The sequence below is a fragment of the Lissotriton helveticus genome, chromosome 12 (genome assembly GCF_964261635.1).
Source record: "Lissotriton helveticus chromosome 12, aLisHel1.1, whole genome shotgun sequence".
In the NCBI taxonomy this organism is placed as follows: Eukaryota; Metazoa; Chordata; class Amphibia; order Caudata; family Salamandridae; genus Lissotriton; species Lissotriton helveticus.
The window spans coordinates 565,957,920-565,981,448 of NC_136073.1; the positions used below are offsets into that span (position 1 = coordinate 565,957,920).

General features: G+C 47.5%; 1 protein-coding gene across 2 annotated transcripts in view; it reads left to right on the top strand.

Moving 5' to 3' along the window:
• Positions 1–303: 303 nt before the first annotated feature.
• Positions 304–23,529, top strand: part of ELMO3 (engulfment and cell motility 3) — a 300,338-nt gene continuing 277,112 nt past the window's right edge. For both annotated transcript variants that reach the window (XM_078668416.1, XM_078668415.1), the window contains exon 1: positions 304–447. The gene's annotated coding sequence lies outside the window, so the exon portion shown is untranslated. The remainder of the gene's footprint in view (positions 448–23,529) is intronic.

Consider the following 23,529-nt stretch of genomic DNA (forward strand, 5'->3'; position numbering starts at 1 on the left):
GGTGTCGGACCATCCATTTCCAACTTCCCTGTCGAGGCTGGTCTTTTACTATATATATATATAGTATAAACCCCTGTCACCCCACTGCCTCCCACATCCTCCCGCCCAGGACTCTTTCCTTCCTCCTACAAATCCATGCGTCTTCCCTTTGTTATTCTCCCATTCTCTCTTTCCCTTGGAATCAATCTCCTCCGTCCTCTCCCGCAACCCAACCTTCGTTCCGCTTCCCTGAAGCCGTTCGCCCCTGTTCCTGGGACTCCCACACTCCTCCCTCCACTGGGACTCTCCACCCACTCGCATTAAGACTCCCGGAAGTGCTGGCGCTGCAGTGAGGGAATTGAAACTTGTGAGCAGGGCACTGGAAGATTGAGGGCAGGCTTAGCGGACACCGGGAGTCGAAGCGACGGCTCGGTCCTGAAGGCACGGGGTTTTGGTGCCCGGGCAGCGGTAAGTGTATTGTCAGCTCCAACTAATATATATAAAAAAATGCTCAGGCATTTTTCAAGAGTGTACTCTGGCTGCTGGCTTCGCATGCGCAACTTAAAGCAGCTCTTGACAGAGGTTGCAACATTTTTTTGCTCTATATCTCTACTGCGCATGCGTAACTCTTGCAGGGGTCAAATACCTATAATACTCGATTTAGGGGTGAGGACTTCAAAAAGTGTAACATTCAGTATAAAAGGCGAGTAGCAGATAAAACCACGAAAAAGGAGGAAGACAAGTGAAAGAGATACAGGAAGAAAGTGTTAAGAGAAAGACACAGAGCATGAAATATGAAACCATGGTAATTGAGAACAAACCCGACACCTGAAGACAAATATCTGCCAAGAAAGAAAAGGGGGAAGAATCCCTATACCCTCCCTACTGGCTTCCTAGATCTATAACGCGCGTACAACCCACCTGGGTCTTTTGACGCGGTTCTTACAAGATACCTCTATAGCCACTGACTGCTTTAAAATAAGTAGCTTTCCAGATTTTACCAAAGACATCAGGAGTTAAGATTGACTTTATGCTCCACGCTTAATTGATCTTTTCGTTATGGTTGGCGCTATGAGACTACCAATGCTTTATTTGTAATAAAGAAAATAAGTGCAGTGGTTCAAAACTTTTTCCTGGAAGCTCACCACCACTACTGGCAGATGCCGGGGTTGCCCAAGATCAAGGCTGCCTAGAGCTTCTGTTTCCGTATCTCAGTCACTCTTGCAGGTACTTTTTTGTGTTTACTCCCATTACCCCTTTTCATTCTCTTTTTCTCCCTCCTCTCTCTTGCTGTGAGTTAGAAGTCTGATGATGGAATATACGCACTGGGACCCAAAAATGGTTGCTGTTGGCCACCCCCTTTAAGTATTAACAGTAGTTGAGAACTGTGAGTACCTGCATACCAACATACATTATCCGTATGTGGGTGTGCCAGTTCCCACAGTTCATAATTGCGTTATCTTCACGAGTCGGCCGTGCATTTATTGCCTACATGCTTGGGTTTTAAGGAGGAGAGAGCTCACTTGTTAAAATCAATATTTAACACCTTGCCAATAAGATCCTGCCTGCAAGCTCGGATTGTTAATATAAAGTGCTCTAGCATTCAACTTAACTATCTTCATCACATTTTTTATCGGTAGTTGACAAGCAAAAAAAGTCATTAAAACACAGGCAATCCCCTAACTTCTGAGGAGAGCAATTTGGAATTGCAGCACGAAATACGGACTTGATGCACAGCCTTCACACCCATCATTTGCTGTCACTTAATTAGGAAAAGTTATTTTGTATGTCATTCCTTTACCACCTGGTCATACTTCTAGGCCACTTCACCTGGAACACACTTGAATAGCCTTGCACTTTCCTCCTTGACTTTCATATCTGCTGTCGCATCTTCTCAATATGTCATTTTAATAGGTCGAGATCTTTTATAGCTTCTCATATGCTTTTAAATTAACTTAATTGTGTTGGCTGATCCGATACTACTTTCCTGACTTCTATGAGTTTATGATTTTATTGCTTTTTGCAAGGTTCGTTATGATTAAAAAAATCTCTATTTAGAGAGCTCTCGGAGTAAGGAAATGTTAGAGACTTGCTGACGGACTGGCCATGTTGTGAGAGTTGTACATTTTGTCTTTTGAACTGTTTGTACGGGAAACAACCTTTAAAAAGACAACTTTTACAACGCACTACCATTACAACGTAGTCATTACAACACAACATCCCGTACAACGCATGCCATTACAACGCAACCATCCCCACGCATGACACTACAACGCATACAATTACAACTCATGTAATTGCAACGCAGTCATTACAACGCATACCATTACAACACATACCATTACAACGCCTAGTACCCTTACACTATCCAACACTTACCCTACTGTTGCACCCCCTGGAGTTAGAATAGTAATTTTTACCCCTACACTATCCAATACTTACCATACATGCAATGTAATGGTATGCGTTGTAATGGTATGCGTTGTAAAGGTAGTATGCGTTGTAATGGAGTGCGTTGTAAAGGTAGTTTTCAGAAAATTCGTTGTAATGGCATGCGTTGTAAAGGATGTTGCGTTGTAAAAAATGTGTTGTAAAGGTATGCGTTGTAAAAGTATGCGTTGTAACGTCATACATCCGTTTGTACACGTGTATACTGTATTCAACTTTTATTGATGAATTGTATATTCATTTCATGAGTACATTGATACACTTTTATAGCTTTACCAAGCCAAATAGAGTATTTAATCATCACCACATACATTTCTGAGCACATCAGAAATTCAGCTCACACGTACCTTTGCCAGTAGAGTGAGCATCCTATACTACCAGCCAAGTCACTAATGTCTATCTAAAGTAGCAACACGTTCTTAGTACACTGAACAATATAAATAATAACGTACTAAGTAATTCCCGTCTCTATTTTCAACATAGTCACATTATGACAAAACAGTAGTCAAGGCAGACCAAAGTATGAACATGCACATGTTCACATTAAGTGCAACTGGTGGGTCCCATATTACCAAGAAAAAAATAACAAAAAACCCGAGGCTCACCCTGTATATTCCAATCATAACAAGGGAGGACTTATCTTTGTTACGATTCTCTCAAGATCAATTTTAAATCTGTGGTCCTCAATCGAGTAAACCTCATGAACAGACATGTCCAACGTCCAAAAACATACAGTCAATACATGTACAGGAAATCTAAAAAGATATATATCCCTACAGTAAGAAAATAACAGAATTCTAATTGGCATCCACTTGGGATCAAGAGCGAGATATATATGTGTGGTGTAAAATAATATCTTTAGTGTTGGGTGTCAAAGCTCGATTATATCACATACATAAGTTCCATGAGTCTCCTAAAAAATAGTGCAGTTGATTATCATTAGTCTTATGATACATTTAACTCTGAAGTGCATATTCCTGGCGTACAATTCTGCCTCCAAAAAAGTTTCATAGCTGTAATTCAGAGTGAAGCTCCTATTATATGAATTAGAGATAACATATGATACAAAGTTAATCTAGGCCCACTCCAAATAATTAGGACATTGTCTATAAAAGTCCTCAATAATATATTTTTCAATCCATTTTCTTCTATCCGTGTCCCCATCCTCTCCTCGAGCCAAGCCATAAATAAGTGGGGGGAAATCTGGAGCCCTTGGCAGTCCCACAAAGATAATGGTACCCTTGTCCACTGTAGATGAAGACATTATTTTCAAGGGTCAAACAAATCATATGTAAGATCATATGTGTGTGACAGGAGTTCAATGGATCTATTAAGAAAATGCTCCACTGCCTGTATTCCAAAATCATGTATAACGTTGGTATATAGCGAGACAACATCTAAGGTGACCAATATTATCCTTCTTCCCAGGTGATAGCACATAAAAGATTAAGGACATGTTTAGTGTCTCTAATGAAAGATGGTAGATTTGGTACATATGACCTTAAAAACACATCAACAAATTCTGAGATTCTCTCAGTTGGTCCACTAGTACACAAAATGATAGGCCTACTCAGGGTAAAGCGACCCTCCTTATTTATATTGGGAAGGATGTAACAGCATAGGTACCTACTTTTTACAAGTTTCAGATACAAATCTTCGTCATCAATAGTAATTCTTTAGCATACAACAGTTTTATCTCGGTATTAACCCGTTGGCTGCTGCCGACGGCAGCACTACCTCGCTGGTGCTGCCGACGCGACCGCGCCCGTTTTTTAAAACGGCCGCACTGCTGCAAAAACGTGGAAGCAGCCAACGGGTTAAGCAAGGTGTTATATCAAGTTGAACATAGCAAAAAACATTCAGTTGTCTGAAAACTTCATTGTCATAGTCACTTTTGTTCATAATGTCTATTTTGCCACCCTTTGCATCCTCCCTAATGATGAGTTCCTTGTCATCTTGAAGTTGTTGTATGCTGAGCATTCAGAGTGTGACAGATTGTTTTATGCGATACCTGCATTTGTTATTGTTATCTCATTTTCCATTCATCATTATCCACACACACATTCTTACAGCATAGATCTCAACTGTTGTCACTCGTAAATTGAGGCGTCCGTTTGGAATTCAGTCATAAGCCACTATCAATGCTCAAATCTGTATCGATATTCAAATCGGATAAGAGTGGCATAACTGTAACCGGATCATTTTCACATTCTGTGATAGACCGCAACAGTGATGTATCTAGTGCATACTGGATCAATACAATGCTTAAGTCAGAGTTCATTTAAGTACTGGTCTCACATAAAGGATTCACACTGAAGTTTTTTAAGATATGATTAGAGTATTGAAAAATGGGCATGAGGTTTTGTCACACTGCTGATTTTGATCTGTATCAAGTTAAAATTTATATCTTTAAATTAATTAGCAAATTAGTTTTAATTTGTGAATGAATTTAGAGATATCCATTTTCACTTGACACAGATCAAAATCAGTAGTGGGAGAAACCTCAAGCCCTTTTTTCAATACTCACATCATGTCTTGGTTCAAGATTTCATCAGACAGATTCATAATCATTGCATCTGAGATTATTTGTAATAATAAATGATTGTTTACTTCTTGCAAGTCCACAATCTTTTTTGCATCTCTGTTCTGTCCCTTGGTTGCCCCCCTCTTTCTTTTCTTCCTTTTTGTTTGTCTAGATGTAGTTTTTTTTCATATTCTTGTCTACATTTTCTTACTTTGATTCTCCTTAATTACTCTAAACAACCATTACTTCTCACTGTTCCGTTGGATGTGTCCTCCTCCGGATCTAGTTGTTCCTCAGTATCACTACTAGAAGGTATACTAAAGGAGCTAGTACTGTTCTCCATGAGCGTGCCTTCTACTGATCTCGATTTATTATTTTTAGTGATTTAGTGCCAAATGTAGGTAGCCCAATACTGGTCGATAACGGACGAAATTACCGAATTTCGCCCGTTATCGACCGGTATTGGGCATTTGAGATGTAGGAGCCCAAAAAAGACCGATTCGGTAAATACGACCACGATTCCCCGAAATTATGTAATGAGGCAATTACAGCACTGTTATTTGCGGATGACACCATTTTAATATCACAAACACCTAAGGGATTACAAAACTTAATAAATCAATTCAATAGTTATTGTGTGTTAAAGGGGTTAGAAATCAACTCTCTCAAAACTAAGTATATGGCCATTAATCCATCAAAAACTTTTAAGAAGAATTTGGCATTAAATAATACAAAGCTAGAGTATGTGTAATTTTTTGATTATCTTGGTATCAGGCTTGATCATAAATTATCTTGGAAAAAACAACTAGAAAAAAGTAGGCTGACACTTAAACACAATTCTCTACCAATTTAAAAAATTCATGGAGGGAGTACTTCAAAAGCAATAACACCTGCGATTGAAGTGTTTAAAGCAAAAGCACAATCTGCAGCCCTGTATGGGGCAGAGATTTGGGGGCCTTACTCAAATAAGATATTTGATACTGACGAGAACGCGTTCTTTAGGCGCCTATTAAGACTACCACAAAGAACGCCTTTGGTGCCTGTTTACCTAGACATCAACCTAAAACGTACAGATCTTTTATGTTGGTTGAGGCCACTACTCTATTGGGTGAGATTGTGGTCTACCCCTGAACTCGCTGACTACAGAGCTGGATTATTGGAAATGAGGGAATTGGACACGTTCAACTCAATCAAGTGGTTAAGACATATATCCACTTGGCTTACAAAAATTGGTCTCTCACACTTTTGGAAAAATCCAACTGCTTTGCAAACTAACTCCAAAGAACAGGTAAAAATTGCTTATTGGTACTACATGACCAGCAGAGTATATGAACTTGTCACTGGCTCGTTGACACAAAAGTTTCTGCAATGTAAGGATACTCCCATATTCGAACAATTCATGGATGAAGTTGAACCACCATTGGCTAAAACCGTATATCTCCAATACAGATATGGAGTTTTACAGATAAATGCAAATACCAGTCGGTGGGGTAACTTTAAGGGGACTGACTCATATTGTAAGTTGTGTGAATTGATGCAAAAAGAAGATGAGGCCCACATTCTCTTCTTTTGTCCTCTTTACAAAATACAACGTATGAAATGGATTAAGCCTCTTTGTAAAAATCTGGGCATAAGATCGTTTAGTGAGGCTGAAAGACTACTCAGATCCTCAACTTCTCAGCTGATAACCTTTGGAGTCAGTAGGTATCTTTATAGTGTCTGCTTGATTAGGAAGAAATATGGACTAAAAATATAGTATATTAATCTTTTATACTGGCATTTTTATCTATTTATATTGTGTTTATAATTCCTTTTAATACTCGGTCTTGTAATCAATTCTAACTGGAAGATTATTATAAATTGTATGTTAAACTATAAAAAAAAAACAACGTATCCTCATGCAAATTGTAAATAGATTGTGATGTTATCTGGGACTCGACCTATGTATATATTGTATTCTTTTTCTGTTATTTTTTGAAACTGATATTTGCTTTTAAGAAATCATGTATACGAATGTATTTTTAAATTGTTGGCTTTATGACAAAAATGTCGAATAAAAGCTTTACAACCAAATACGAATCGGTAATTTCTGAATCGGAACTTACCGAATTCTTATTTACCGAATCGGTAAATAAGAAATGGTAAACAATGAGAATAGAGATGTAGGTAACTTCTTAAATACCGAATTTCATGAAATTCGGTATTTAAGAGTCGGTAAATACCATGGATTAAATTCAGGTGGTAACCAGGTGCAGGCTATAAAAAAGGCCCCAAAATGCAACAGTGTGACCAGAATGGCGGCATTCTACATGATAGCAAGGCGGCTACGGCTACAGGCAGCAGGAGAGAGGATTTGGAGACGGGAGGAGCAAGTCTACAGACAGCGGATCACGCTCTTCCAACTCGCTGAGGCAGAGATCTTGCAAAGGTACAGGCTACACCCCCACACCATCCTGGACTTGATTAGGGACCTGTACCCACTCCTGGAGCACCCAACACCAAGGGTGCACGCCATCCCACCCCATGTGCAGGTGCTCTGTAGCCTACACCTGCTTGCATCTGGGAGTTACCAGCGTGTGATAGCTGCGGTAGGTGGGGTGTCCCAGAGCTGCCTGTCCCGTTTCTTCCGGAAGTTCCTGCAGGCCATGATGCAGAGAATGCATCATTACATCAGCTTCCCTGACACACATCTGGCGTTGCACAGACTGGATGGGCTTCCCCTGCATGCGCTGAATTTGAACCATGCTACCCTCCAGTCCACGGAAGACATTGGGACACTCGCCATGTTGCACATCACTACTGTCTCTGGCCCTGCGGCGCCTGGTACCTGTGCGGAGCACCTATGTGCTGGACTGCTGATTGGCAGGGTTTTTACTCACCAGCCACGATTGGTGTCTCATCCCCCACCATTTCTTCTGCTGATGGCTCCATTAACACTAGTGTGGCAACTTCATGCCTCTTGCTTTTCTGGACTGCAGGTGTTGTGGTAGCCGGTGACGCACTCAGTTCAGGAGAGGACAGTAGTAGAGGGGAGCCAAAACGCTCTGGGGATGCCTGCAGCAGTGGTAATGTTGGACGTTCTTGAGAGGCTGGCTGTGCTGTTGGTGCACACGTTTCCTCTGTGGAATTCCCTGCACTTGTGCTGGCCTCCTGTGTGTCTTCCCTCTCTGGGGCACTGCCCTCCTTCTCCTTGGTACGCCTGCGAGATGTCTCGCCTGTGGACAGAAATCTGAAAATTATCTCTGTGGTCCTGCAGCCCTGCTCATACAATTAAATTCTAATCTCTGATACACTGTCTCTATTGCCTCATCTTGCTTTTCACTGATGTGTGTCGCATGCCTTGTTGTTTGGTGTGCTGTCTGACATGGTAGGTGTTTGGATTACTACATCTCCCATAATGCATTGCTGGTGTACATTGCTACCTCTACTGGAGTGGGGTTAACACTACCACATAGGGGAAGGGGATGGGGTGGGGGTGATTGCTGTGCATGCTTCTTACCTTTTCTGGTGGCAGCTCGGTCTGAGCTGTCTGCATCTCCAATCACACAGACGCTGTCAGGTTCAATAGTGGACTCCACCAGCACCTCCAGCTCAGTCAGGGCAGGTGCCCTGCTCCTCCCTCCTCCAGTCAGATCCGCCTGTTTGTGGAGCTCAGCCATCTTTTGCTTAGTTAGGCTCCTGAGGTCGTACCACCTCTTCTTCAGGTCGTCAATCTCCCGTGGGGTGACACCGACAGCATTTACCTTTGACTGTATTGCCAGCCAGATCTTCCTTTTGGCAGATTCTGCCACCTGCAGGGACTGCTTTCCAAACAATTGCTGGTGTTCCTGTACGACCTCCTCCACGAGGACCTGCAGCTCCATGGTGCTGAATTTGATTTTCCTCTTCCTCTCTGCACCTTCCCTCTCAGTGTCTTTGTTTGCCATTTTTACTGTTTCCCTGGAGTAAAGTTTTCCTGTGTCTCAAGGGCTCTGCTCTGCTCTCACAGCCTGTCCAGCAGCTTCTAATTGCTTGCACCTGCATGGGTGTGGCCACTTCCTGGATGGGAGGGGCGTGGTTGCAACTGATTGGCTGAATCCTGGGTTTTTTCTTTTTTCGAATAGCCGATTCGGTATTTACCGAATCAGTATTTACTAGAGGCCCATAGGAATGAATGGGATTTACCGAATCGGTATTTACAGAATCTGTAAATACCGATTTGGTAAATACCGAATGGATGATACCGAATATTACCGATTCGGTAAAGTATACCGAATTTTTATCTACATCACATTTACCGATTCTAAAATACAGAGTCGGGGGGGCGTGGCCAAGATGGCGGGCTGACTGGTCGCTCCTTCCGTGAGCTCCTGAATCCCCGGAGCCCTTGACCCATCCTGCACCGCTGATCTCCCCCAGATCTAGCGGAGAGGGGAGCGGAAGCGGCCGTGAGCCCGGTGAGAGCGGTTTTGGAGCCCCCGGAGGCGCAGACGCGGAGAACAACGCCACGCAGTGCTGGCCCCTGAGGCGGGCGGACATTGCGGCTTGAACGAGGCCGGGCGGAGGAGGAGCGGCTGACCCGCGGCGCCCCGGTGCGGTGGTGCGTTCCCGAGCCCACTGACCAGCGGGGGCCCGGTCGAGTCCCCCCCCGGTGGCGCCGGTGCTCCCTGGTGAGAGGAGCCGGCGGCCTTGGCGGTGCGGTGCCCTCCGCCCCTGGTTGAGAGAGGAGTCGGGGAGGAGCGCTACGCGGCCCCGGGGATTTGCGGAGCCTAGAGGCCTAGCAGGCCGGAGACGCCGACGGACTTCCTTTGCGGGCCCCGGCTCTGGAGTGGCCCGGGTTGGACCCCGGTGGGACGCCTTTGCCTGCCTGTGACCGGTGGGACTGATCTGGTGGCTGCACGTGGGGGGCCCACACGCGGGGCCCGGGCGGAGGGCGCCAACGAACTTCGGTGATCCTGCCCACCGCCGGGCCGGTGCCCCTCGGGCTTGTGCTGCCGACCCTCGTTCCCCAGTGGGCTTGCTGGGCCCGCGTGCTGTACCTGGGGCCCTGCAGGAGCTTGGTTGACCAGAGGGTGCTGGCCGGAGTGTGGCTTGCCCGGCGTTGAGTCTCACGGAGCGGCGGTGCCCACCTGGACAGCTGCGGTGGAGTAGCGACACGGCCGGGAGCCTGGAGACAGGGTGGTGACCCGCTCCTGGGAAGCAGGGACGCACTGGGAGAGTGTCGCAGTGGAGTGCTGGTCGTGCTCATCTCTCATCTAGTCTGCTGGGGAGCTTTGGGGCGCTGCCTGGGAGCCCCGGGACTGCACTGGACCGACTTGCTGCGGGAGCCCACGTGGTTCGCGGGCCCCCTCACATTCCGCCAACCTTCTCTCCCTACGACGCACCGCCGGCTCTGCGATGTCAGGTAACAGGGGAGGCAAGAAAGGAGAGCGTACCTTACCCGAGATGTTGGGCAGAGGCGCCCCGAGACAGGACAGATCCCAGCCAACGCCGAGCCCCTCGTCCGGATCTCGTGGGGCAGAGGGGGGTGAGCCCCCGGTCACCAGGTCTTTTCTGGAGTCGCTGTTCAGCACACTCAGGGAGGACTTTCAGACCCTGAAGCAGGAGGTGGCTGGCGAGGTCAGAGAAGTGAGAAGAGAAGTTGATTCGCTTGGTGAGCGGGTCGCCACCATGGAGGACACTAATCAATCCAGGGACGAGGAGATCACGCACCTACAACAGGAAGTGCTGCGGCTTAGGGACCAGCAGATCGACCTCCAGGCCCACGCCGAGGAACTTGAGAATCGGTCCAGGCGCAACAACATCAGGGTCAGGGGCGTTCCGTCCAAAGAGGAGGGGGAAGACATAACAGCCTACCTACGAGACCTGTTTCGGGATATACTGGGCGAAGCGGGTGACTTTCCGGTGAGGATTGACAGAGCACATAGAGTTGGACTCCCGCGCAGGGCCTCGGCGCCACCCCCGGATATCTTAGCCTTTTTGCCGGATTTTCCTCTGAAGGAATGGATCCTCCGTGAGGCACGTCAGAAACAGCCGGTGAGCTTCAGGGGTCACCAAATTGCTTTGTATCACGACCTGTCCACGATTACGTTGCAGAAACGCAAGTCCTTCAAAATTGCCACGGACTTCCTGAGAGAGCATGACACGCAGTACTCCTGGGGTCACCCCTTCAGGCTTATATTTCGATGGAACGGGACGCTGCACCAAATGAGATCCCTTCAGGACACGTGTGGAGTGCTGGGAATCACCGCTACAGATGAAGATGTCCCGACGCCACGCCGCCGCACTTCTAGAGAGGGCTGGCAAACAGTTCGACGGCGCCGGACCACACCTCAGCCTTCCCGACCGGACTCTCCTACGATCAGGGCGGAAATGTACAGCGCCATACGGGAGGTATCCGGCTCTACGTCGCCTAGTGACATGGCCGTGACGGCCTGAGCATCATCCGGGGGGAGATCGTCTTGGCATCACCGGCACTGCAGGTTTGAGGGTTCCGGGGGGGGCGGGGGGCTCTGGGGGGGCATTGATGGTGGCTGGACGTCCACTCGGACACTTTACCACAGACTCGCCCGTTAGGGGCTGGACTGGGACACTGGGGTTTTCCACAAAGTTGGGGCTGATGTTGAGGGGAGCGGGGGGGATCTGTGTAGGGATTTGGAGGTGAGGGGGAGATGTGGGGTGTTGGGGTGTTTGGGGATGGTTTTGGGAGTTGGGGAGGGGGGGATCCGGGGTTCGGGATGTGCCTCATTTGTTTCATGCTGTGCTTTTTGTGCCCTCCTGCCGCCTTCCTGGAGAGGGGAGGAATTTGCTCGGGAGATGATTCAGAATCTATGCTGGGTTACTGCTCTGGTTTCATGTTGCTGTTATTGCCTTGTCCTTCCTGCACTGGGCCAGTGGGCGGGATGTCGTGTTGGCCCTGCTTCGCATTTGCCCCGTCCCATTTTGTCAGCCTGGATAGGGCCCCCTGATACTTCAGATCCACTTGTCACTGCCCTTTTGATGTTCCATCGTGGCTCTCTATTGCGCTTGTTCCGACCCGCGTTCCCGCCTTATGAAGCACTTACCGTGCCTTCAGGCCCCATTAACGCTGTTTTTCCTTTGTCTGATCATGGCCCTGAAGATTGTTACCCTTAATGTGAAGGGGTTGAATAACCCGGTCAAGCGCAGAGCGATACTGTCCCTTCTCGAGAGCACCCAGGCGGATATCTGCCTTTTACAAGAGACGCATCTCCTGGCCCGAGACTGTCCCAGGTTGCGGTCTCCGAAGTTCCCGGTTCAGCTCTTTTCCTCTGGGACAACTAAAACAGCAGGGGTTGCTAGCTTGGTGTCTGGGAAGTTCAGAGGGGAGGTACTGCACAAGGTGGCGGAGCAGAAGGGGAGGCTCCTGGCCTACAGGGTTAAGATGGGGGGTTTCCTTTTCACGGTGGGTTCCGTGTATAGCACTAATGATCACCAGGACTTGTTTTTGCAATCTGCTTTAGCTGACATCGCGACTACCCCAGATAGGCACATACTCATTGGTGGTGACCTGAATATGGTCTTTAACTCATCTTTAGACAGATCTGCGCAGCGCCATCCACAAACAGGGGAAATCTCACAGCTTAGTGCCTCACACTTGGGGGACCTGGACATGCACGATCTATGGAGACGCCTACACCCCACTTCAAGAGCCTATTCCTATTACTCCCACGCACATAGGACTTACGCCAGACTAGACTACCTCCTGGTGACAGGACCGCTGGCTGCATTGGCGACTGCTTCTGATATAGGGGTCCTCACCTTGTCGGACCATGCTCCGGTGACGGGATGCTTCCAGTTACCGCCGGTATCCCCGCAGCGCGGGGTCTGGCGCCTCCGGGATACCCTGTTACACAGACGGGAGGTACTGACACAGATTCGGGCCGCGATTGCTGGGTTCCGGGAACACAACGAGAACGATGACACCACCCAGGCGACGCAGTGGGCGTGAAGGCGGTGCTCCGGGGCGAGTTTATCTCCATCTCATCGGCGGAGAATAGGGATAGACAACGGAAGAGGGACGAACTTACTAGTACGGTTCGAGAGCTAGAACAGGTACACCAGAGGACGGGGGCCCCCAGAGTCTGGAGGCAACTCAAGGCGGCGCGGAAGCTTCTCTCCGCGCTGGACATGGACAGGGCGGAATATGCAGCGCTGCGCCTAAAGCACGCATACTATACTGGCGGCGACCGCTGCGGCCGGTTGCTGGCGAATAAACTACGAGTGCGACACCAGCTCCAGAAGGTCAAGGAACTGTCCATGCCCGGAGGTGGGTTGGCCACTGAGGACAGCCAGATTGCGGACGGCTTCCGTCGATACTATGCGGACCTCTACGCCGGTGAGCCTCCCTCGGCCTCGGCCGAGACTGATTACCTCGCATCGGTCGACCTTCCGGTACTCACACCGGGACAAGCGGAACACCTGGACCGGGATATCCGCCCGGAGGAGGTGATCGGGGCTATCTCCCGACTCAAACATGGGAAGGCCCCGGGGCCCGACGGTTATACTCCGCTCTTCTACAAAACGTTCTGCCCGGAGCTAGCTCCGCTGCTGACGCGACTCTTTAACTCCTTCGCAGAGCCTGGGGCTATCCCCCCGGATCTACTGAGGGCGACGGTGTCGGTTATTCCCAAACCGGGGAAGACCCGCACCGAATGTGCATCCTATAGGCCGATCTCGCTGCTCAATGTAGACCTCAAGCTCTACACCGGAATTCTGGCGGCACGTTTGGCGCCTCATCTACCGGGATTGGTGAACCCGGATCAGGCCGGGTTTGTCCCGGGCCGGCAGACGGTGGACAACACCAAAAGGGTGGTCCACGTTTTGGAGAAAGCCTCTCGGATCCCCGGGGAGCGCATGCTGCTTTCGGTGGACGCAGAGAAGGCGTTCGATCGTGTGCATTGGCCCTACCTTGAGAAGGTTCTTTGCAAACTAGGGTTGGGTGAGAAGTTTCGCACCCTCATATTTAACTGCTACAAGTCTCCTACTGTGTTTGTGAGGGTCAATGGTTGCAATTCGGACCGATTCGCAATAGAACGGGGAACCAGACAGGGGTGCCCCCTGTCCCCACTGCTCTTCGCTCTGTACATGGAGCCATTTGCCCAGAGGATTAGACAAAACCCAGAGGTGACGGGTGTCAGGATGGGTGGCTACATTCACACCATCAGCCTATATGCGGATGACGTGATCTTTATGCTTGACAACCCGAAGGAAGCACTCCCTGCTTGTCTTGCTGAGTTGGACGCTTTTGCGGCTGTGGCGGGGTTTAAAATGAATATGAGGAAGTCTGCGGCCCTTGACATCTCGCTCGCCTCTGATACCAGGCTAGAGCTACAGGGACGTTTCCCCATGCAGTGGTCTGGAGATCTGATCCCGTACTTGGGGGTACTGCTGGCACCATCCCTGCCTGCCATGGTTACGGCTAACTGTGCGGCCTTAGGGAACAAACTGAAGGAGGAGTTGCTCCGGTGGAGCAAAGGTACGCTATCGCTGTTGGGACGCATCGCTGCAGTGAAAATGACTCTCCTGCCGCAGGTGCTGTACCTGTTCCGGGCTTTGCCGTTACAGCCGCCGAAAGGGTGGATACGACAGGCCCAGGCCGACATCGCACGATTTGTTTGGCAGGGTCGTAAACCTAGACTCCGGAGAGCCCTTTCCACACTGGCACCCGAGTCCGGGGGCCTTGGCATTCCGGACTTGCACAAGTACTACCAGGCGGCGCAGTTGCGATACTTGGTTGAGTGGAGTAAATGGGAATCGGACAGACACTGGCTGTTTCAGGATCAGGCGGTGGCGGGCAGGACTTTGCAAGAGATACCCTTCCTGCGCAGACAACATAGCCCCCCAATCCCTATGCGTCCTTTGTCACGCAGACCACGCTCCGTGTTTGGGATGCCGTGAGTGCTCGACATGAACTTACCACCTTCCCGTCGCCGCTTACTCCCTTGGTGGGGAATCCTCACTTCCGGCCCGGAACAGAACCTGGAGCGTTTTCGCTCTGGCAGGCAGCTAGATGCTGTGCATTGTTTCATATTTATGGCCCGGAGGGCGCTGTGTCATTCGCTGACTTGCGCAGGGAATACCACTTACCCGAGACGGAGCGTATGCGATACATGCATGTCCGCCACTGGGCGCTACAGCCGCAGGTACGGGACCTGGCTGATCGGAAACTCACTCCATACGAGCTGTGGCTTGCGACGCGTTCTTCAGACGCCAAGCTCATCTCGGATATTTACCGGCTCCTACAACCCCCCCCCCCCCACCACTTTTATAGCCCCGGGAGGGCTCGCTGGGAGCGGGAGCTGGGGAGGGCGCTGAGTCACAAGGAATGGGACGACATCTCATATCGAGCACGGCACTCTGCTTACCACACTGGGCTCACGGAGACCTTTACAAAGGTATCCACGTACTGGTACTACACGCCTCAGAGGCTGCACGACATGAACCATCACATACAGGACACCTGCTGGCGCGAATGTGGGCAGACAGGTACACTCACGCACATTTTATGGGATTGCCCGTTGCTGGGTCCGTACTGGCGGGAGGTCTTGGATGAACTAGACCAATGCTTTGATATAGAATTGCCACGCCTTCCCGCCTATGTTTTACTAGGGTTACCCAATGGCCTGATGTACCCACTACGATCTAGGAGGGGCAGACAAATAGCGATCGCTCTAGGATCGGCGATCCAGAACATACTTATACACTGGCGCACCACCACCCTTCCCACTATCACGGGCTGGTTGCATAGGTTATGGCACGTTCTGGGGATGGAAAAGATGTCCCTCACGGTGGCAGGGGAGGTAGACAGATTTGATGACCTGTGGCAGCCTTTTGGTGTCCTGTTGCAATCAGAGTTCAAAGAGATCACCTGTCCACGTTATCTCAGGCTGCTGCGGCTGACCACCCCGATTTCCTAATCGGTGAGAGGGGGAGGGTGGGATATGCGCGGGGTTCCTTTAGGAACGTGTGGGTGCTGATGGACATTTGCTCAGGCACAGGGAAGGTTGGGGGGGAGTTTGGGTGGGGAGGGAGTTGGGGGGGGTGTTTTGGTTTTGGAATAAGTACGTCATGCCACTCACGCTCTTGTTGGGGCTCTGCAAATGCTTAGCTAGTCATATCCTAATGCTGATGGCGTTTCTGAAGAGAGTCTCTGCAGTACATTATCAAGATGACTGTATTCCTTGTATGTATTGTTTTTCCTTGTTGCTGAAACTATAATAAAATACTTTAAACCTAAAATACAGAGTCGGTAAAATTCGGTATTTTAGAATCGGTAAATTAAAATTACCTACATCTGGCCCTAAATCTCTGGGCAAAGGTAAAGACTCGTACACCCAAATAATAATTTTCTTCACGTTTGAGTTGTTGTAGCCTTTCTTAGTTTAATTTCATCCTTATATTTACTCAAGATGTTATGTTATGTTCTTGTATTTGTATAGCGCATGGCTGCCCCAGCATCGGGGCGTCCCAGCTCTGAATTTGAATGCAAAGCAAGTAGGCAAAAAGAGAATTAGCAGTGGGAAAAAAGCCGGGTCTTCACCAGCCTTTTGAAGGTCAGGTGATCAGGTTTGCTACGAATGTACAGAGGGTGAGAGTTCCATAAGGCAGGAGACAAGAACTTAAAAGATCGACCACCCGATCTGGCCCTCCCTATTCGTGGGATTCTGTCCAGGCGCAGCTCTGCCGAGTACAGCACTCGTGTGGGTATATAATAGGAGCATGAATCGCTCAGGATTCCTGGGCCGATGCCTGAGAGGATCTAATGAGTGAAACAAAGCATTTTGAAGTGAACTCTCTGTTCAAGGGGTAGTCAGTGTAGGTGGCAAGGGAGGTTGGAAACATGACAGTGTTTAGGGATGGCGAATATAGTGTGGGCAGCAGCGTTCTGAACGCGTTGCAATCTTTTGATCACGGATTTGTTGGAACCCAGAAGTAGCACGTTACAATAGTCCAATCTGGCCAGGATGGACGATTGGATGATCAGCTGCCAAGTTTGAGAATCGAAGAGACCTAGTATTGGATTTAGGCCTTGCAGCAGTCCGAAACATTTCCCTGCCACTGATTTGGCGTGGGCCTCAAAATGAGGTCTTTATCCATCATGATACCCAAGTTCTTCACCACAGGTTTGGGTACGGGGGCACTCCAAGAGCAGGAGGCCACCACTCATTGCCCCAGAGATGGGAATCCCTGCCTATCAGAAGGATCTCGGATTTGGCTGAATTTAGCTGCAGATAATTAGTGGTCATCCACTCTGAGATGGCTATTAGATCCTCTTTGAATTTGGCCGAGTCCTGGCTGGAAATGTTGGAAAAGGTGATCACCAGCTGGGTGTCATCTGTGTATGACACCAGGGAGATGCCCCCGGCTTTGGCCAGCAGAGCCCATGGTCTCACGTAGACATTAAATATGGTCGGGCTCAATGCTGACCCCTGGGGAACACCACAGCGTAATGGGTGTGTGCAGGAGGAGAAAGGAGGGGCAGTTACTTGGAATGTCCGACAGGCAAAAAAGGACGAGAATCAGGAGAGGGCTTTATTGGTGACACCGATTCCTCCAGGCGCTGGAGCAGGATCTCATGGGAGACCGTGTCAAAGGCCGCACTCAGATCCAGCAGAATTAGTGCTGTAGTTCTGCCAGCATCCAAGGAGGTCTGTAGCTGCTCTATCACCCCAGCAGAGCGGACTCAGTACTATGCCGGGGCCAGATCCCATTTTGAGATGTGTCTAGTATTGAGTTTACTTCCAAGTAATAAGTTAGGACCGAATTAACATGTGATTTCATGCTATTGGTTAGGAATGGGAGCAGCGAGATCGGTCGGAAGTGTTCCGGCTTGGACACATCTAGTGTTGGTTTTTTCATTAGGGGGACAACCTTGGTGTGCCTCCAGGACTTAGGGACCACCGCTGAAGATAGGGATAGGTTAATCAGCTCCCAACACTCAGACAGGAGACACTGTTGGAATTTTCTGAAAGTGTCGGGTTTCATGGGGTCATCTGGAAACCCTGATTTTACTTTGGTAAACAGTGCTTCCATAGCTTTAGGCAAAATAGGAGGGAGCGAGGCGAGAGAATAGGTCTCAGGGCCCACGGACACGTTACTCCCCGTGCCGTGGGAGGTGTCACCTGGGTGGAAATTACTGTTGATGCGTTCCACCTTCTCTAGAAAGGATTTAGCCAGTACTTCGCATTGCAGACTTGAGTATTTAATACTGTCCGAAGCGGGGGTGGGGTGGGGGTGGGGGGTAACCAGGTCCGTCAAAAGAGAGAATATGATTTTAGTAGGGTTATTACTTGTGGTGATCAGGTTAGAGTAGTGTGCTGCCCTAGTCTTGCGGACCAATTTGTGGTATGCCTTGATCGCACTTCTGCACTGTACTTTAGCCTGAGGGTCATAGGATCTTCTCCAGGCTCACTCTAGGACCTTGCAGTTCTTCCTGGCTAGGATCAGAGACTCATTAAACCAAACGTTCGCCCGTGCGCTTTTTGAGTGTGTGAGTTTAAATGGGATACAGGTGTCCAAGACTTCGGTAACCCACCCCCGAAAGAGCACATTGGCCTCTTCAATATTAGCTGGCTTTTCTGGAAGCTTAGTGCTTAAGGCCGCGAGGAAGGCGGCCTAGTCCAGTTTATGCCAGGGGCGTTTGAGTGAGGGGTTCTGGTGTGACTAATTTGGGGCTGGCTAGCGCTAGCTGCATGGAAATGAGAAAGTGATCTGTCCAGGGCATCGGGAGGGGTGCCTGAACCTCCAGAGACTGGAGATTTGAGAAGATCGGGTCGAGGAGATGCCCTGCAATGTGGGTTGATCCCGGGACCAATTGGACCATTTGGCAAGCTGCCATGTCCTGGAGAAAACTTAGAATGTCAGGGGACTCCTGCAACTCTAAATGGAGATTCAGGTCACCTATAACATTAAAGTTGGCTGTATGACGGGCGAATGTGGCGATAGCATTGGCCAGGGCTTCTCTAAAGATTTTTGATGGACCCGGTGGGCGGTAGATAATTAGCCAAGAAAGAGTGAACTTAGGTGTCAGCGCGATTTTAAAAAATGCGCTTTCACAGTCTGGTATGTCTTTGGGGACGAGGCTACAAGTGTGGACTGCTTTGTGTAAAATTGCAATACCTCCCCCTCTCCTCACTGTTCTATTAAGACTACTCATTACATACCCAGCGGTGAGGGACAGGGCTAGAAAGGTCCATTAACCCCTTGGGTGCGGCCACGATTCTGCATCTGTGCGGCACATTCCGATCGCGGGTGCGGTCATGACGGCCGGGAGCCGTCATCAGCACACGAGCACTGTGTGCCATGACGGCTCCCGGCCGTCATCCGAATGGAAGGGGTTAAGATTATCATAGTTTATCTTATTAGATTCAAGGAGATTCATTTAATTAATCTCTTTTTCAATGTCTTTTGTTTCAGTTTGCAATTTAGCTATTTTACTATCTGCAGTAATAATCAAGGTTTCCATCAACTTCATTGAACTCTTAATTAAATCCTCATCCAGATCGTCATGCCTCCAAAACATTTGAGCTGTAAGTCCTCTGGTGATTCTATTGAGTTCCATATATTGTTTAAAAGATATAGAATCCCACCATTTGGATAGTTAATTAATTTTTAGTTTTTCCAGTCTTTTAAAGTTTTCTTTTATTTCTTAATGCTATTCTGTTCTACAACTTTAGCAGAATGCAAGTAACTAAACAGTTCCTCTGCTCATTTTCCATCCTCTTTAATAGATGATATGATTATTGCAATAGTAAAATCGATGATGGTGCAGCCAACCCAAACTAACAATATAATTGGAAGATTGCAGCTGGGCAAACCCAGTGTGATAAGAGAGATCAAAAACAATACAAGCAGTTTATGTTGATGAGAACACGAATCAGGCGCTACAGGGTAAAGGAAAGCCACGACATTTTCTTCAGTGGACTGTCCATGCAGAAAAAAGGTTGAAATAGAGAGAGGAATTACTTATTACATGTTATTTGTTGATATTTTTCAGCGTACTAGAAATGTGTTGCTACTTTAGTTAGACAGTGACTTGAATGGTAAAATCTAGGACGGGTGAGCTCCCGCTCAGGCCATGCGCCGTTATTTTGCTACTTTTTTTTATCCATATAATTCTTATTTTACCACTATAGCTACTAGTTCATTATTTTGGTTTGTAGGTGCCAGCAGCTCTGGTGCATCACAGCAGGGGATATAATTTGTATTCCAACACATCTGGAATTCTAATTAAGCTTTTATTAACATTTGATATACTGTTTTTATTGAAACATAGATTAATTTAACGAGTTGTAAATTAATATGCAGTATTTCAGTTCCGTTTTTATTATAGTTACTTCCTTTTAATCACGGTTTTGGTTTCTGGTAAATGGTGAAGGTTCTCCTTACAAAATGGGAATATTAGTTGTATTATAATGCTCTTGTGTTTGTTACTTTAGCTAGCCCTGAAGAAGTCAGTTGGAATATAACTATCCATTGACGAACCAATTGTTGGGTAGCTTATAGCAAAGTCTTACATCAAGGATTTGATGAATCTTGTTTACGAATAAAGAACACAAGAAGATGGTTCACACAAGACTGGGACTTTTTTGTGGGGAGTGCTCGGGATCAACATTTACAGCATTGTCATCAGGGCGAAAGCAGGAATGTTTTTGGGTTCGTATTTAAAAACAGTCACTTTTAATGAACATATTAATAAAGCATTATGTGATAGCACACTATCATTTAGAGAAAGAAATGTTCTCATATGCTGTTATCCTGATAAAACAAAATTGAGTACAAACAATAATGTGTAGAAATCAGGGTGCTGCAAATATTTATCATTTGAACATTAAAAAGTTAAGTATTCTGATTTGTTTTGATCCTAATACACTTTTTCAATCCCACTTCAGAATTCCAACAAAGGGCCTTCCTAACAACTGAAATATGTTTTAATATATTTGTACAGTCTACTTACATGCTGTTTCAATTTTGGGTGTCCTCCACGAATGCCAGACCATCCACTTAACAAAGTTGTCTAGCTTTGAAGTCAGAGAAAGAAATGTGAACACTAATCTTCGTTATAAAATAGGCAGCAACGTGTTAGAAGGCCTAAACTGACATTTCACCCCTGTCTTTGAAGCACAGCAAACGTGTCAAGATACAAATACGATTTAGAGCCATCTTTATTGCTCATTCACTTTCTGAATGATCATAAAACCTGTTCTTTGCCAGATCTAGCTCTCTTGCCAGCTTGGACCTGTAGGCCCTAAAAATAGCTTGCCCGATCAAATCTAACTTGCCATAGCGAGTAGATTTCTTGAGGCCTGCTATGTGCTCATATTGAACCACTATTTTGTGACCCATGCTATTCACATCCTAAATTGTTCTATCCCCTGGGCACTGTCATTCACACACTTTACCAAATTCTAAGCTACTTCGGAAGCACACTGCAGACCCCTAATCACCAGCGGCTGCTCCTCCGCTAAGGCGGAGGACTGTTGCCCCACAGGAAAAATAAAATGATAACACCCTGTTATCATTTTATTTTTTCCTACCTGGCTTTAGCTATAGGCGGGACTGAACTGCCCTCACAGCTGGAGGAGTGGTGAGCCCTTTCTAAGTGCACAAAACATTTTAGCCAGCCGTCCAGGGCCAGCCAAACAGTCATGCGCACTTAGCATGTTCTCCACCTGGCTGTATTGCATAGCCTGGGTGGAGAACATGCACAGGCTCCCAATCCCTGTCTGAGCGTCGAACCACGGCACAGAGACCAATCTCAACGCTGCTGTCAAGGTGACAGCTATGTATTAGAACAGTGGTTACTAAACAAGCAATCATAACCATGACATAAATATAGATTGAAATCAAAGCTATATGGTGACAGCAGCATCATGTTTGGCTAGGGGAGTCTAGAAGCCTGTGGGCTTCCTGTTTCCTGAGTCGGATGGAGGAGAGGAGGCGGCTTGTAGGTAAGGGGATTTTACCTTCGCTTAGGAAATTCATAAAACTGAGAGAAATAAATAAGTGTAAGAGGAGTTGTTTACGTTTACTTCAGCAAGTAAGGAGAAAACTGAGTGATGGCAAAGGTTCCATTGAAACAAGAGCTAGAATCCAGGATGAAGGCCAAGCTCCAGGAAGCTTGGGAACATAATTAAACAGGCAATAGAGACTTTAGTGGCAATAAGCATAATCCCAAGTGGCTCATTTAACTTGTAAACTTTCTTTATATTCTCCAGTCATAACCATTACACTTGATGTATGAATCAAAGAACTTAAACGATTACTATTGAGGAAACCTGTAGTTTGATTAAAGCAGCACAAATGTGAGTGCCAGGGCCCAGATGGAGTGTGAATTATTCTCTTAAAGCATGCTCTAGATGTCTGGGCATCAATCCTGTACCGGTTTTATATTGCTTAAAAATTTACACAATACCTAGTTCATGAAGGGAAGCTTGGTGACACACTATATGATCAAGCATGTTCAAAGTCAAGTCAATGGGTCTGACTTTGGCTGCTAAACTATTGGCTTTGCCAAAGATTGTTTTTTTTTTCTTTTTTAGGGCTCGGACTCCTCCCCACTGTAAGTGGGGGAGGAGTTTCGAGATCCTAATGTTATAAGAAAAAAAAGAAGAAGTATCCTTAGGGCCTTGGCGAGAGGAATTCCACACATTCCTTAGCGTTTTCTGTCATCTGGCCAGTGATTCGTCTTCCTTGTGTTTTCGTTTTAATAGGCTTGAAGTGATAGGGTAAATGTAGTTTTGTTCCGCCATTTTGGGCATATTTCGTTCGTGCTCGCGCAAAGAAGTACATAAATTATAATTAGGAGCTGTCAGGGTGCCTCCGTTAGTGAATCCAGATGGCCGGGCGCGTTCACAATTCTGCAGCTCTCAGCGCGCAGCTTCCTTGTTCTTTTTTTTTTTTTACAATTGGATCGCTTTCGCGATCTGTGGTCCGGCGTTGTGAAGCTTGTTTGTTCGGGGATTCTACGCGCGTTCAGTTTTTCATCGGAGGTACATGCCGAGTTGTTATGAAGTACATGGGAGCAGTTTAACAGCACTCGGATAACTCTATTGTGCGGACCAGGCATGTGAGTGAGCACGAGCTTATTGCCAGCGCGCCGGAGATGCACCTTAACCCTGCGTGTAAAGAGTGCAGATTAACCTAACAACCGGCACAGGGGAGGGGTCCTTCCCACACACCCCTCGAAGGAGGGCCCACTTACAACTTTACATCACAAGATCACTTCTGATTAGCCGGTGCCGAGATACCGCTGGCAAAGGACTGAATAACAGAGGCTTCGACTGCAGGAAAACACAAGACGTGAGGCACCCGACACCGCCCTACAAAGACATGCAAAAAGAAATACAGCAATCTACCCCCAAAGGAGCCTACGAAGGGCCTGGCTGGACGCCACCCGGAGTGCAGGGCAACAATCCATCCACTCAAAGACTGGTGGGCCATCTCGCATAGCGCACAGAGGACCTGCTGGTGGGCGCTTTAAGGCGTGGATCCAGCGCTCTTTAAAGTGTGATAAATATCACAAGAGCGCTAGAATTCAACACCGAAGGAGAACCACATCCAACATATCTGTTGTAGGG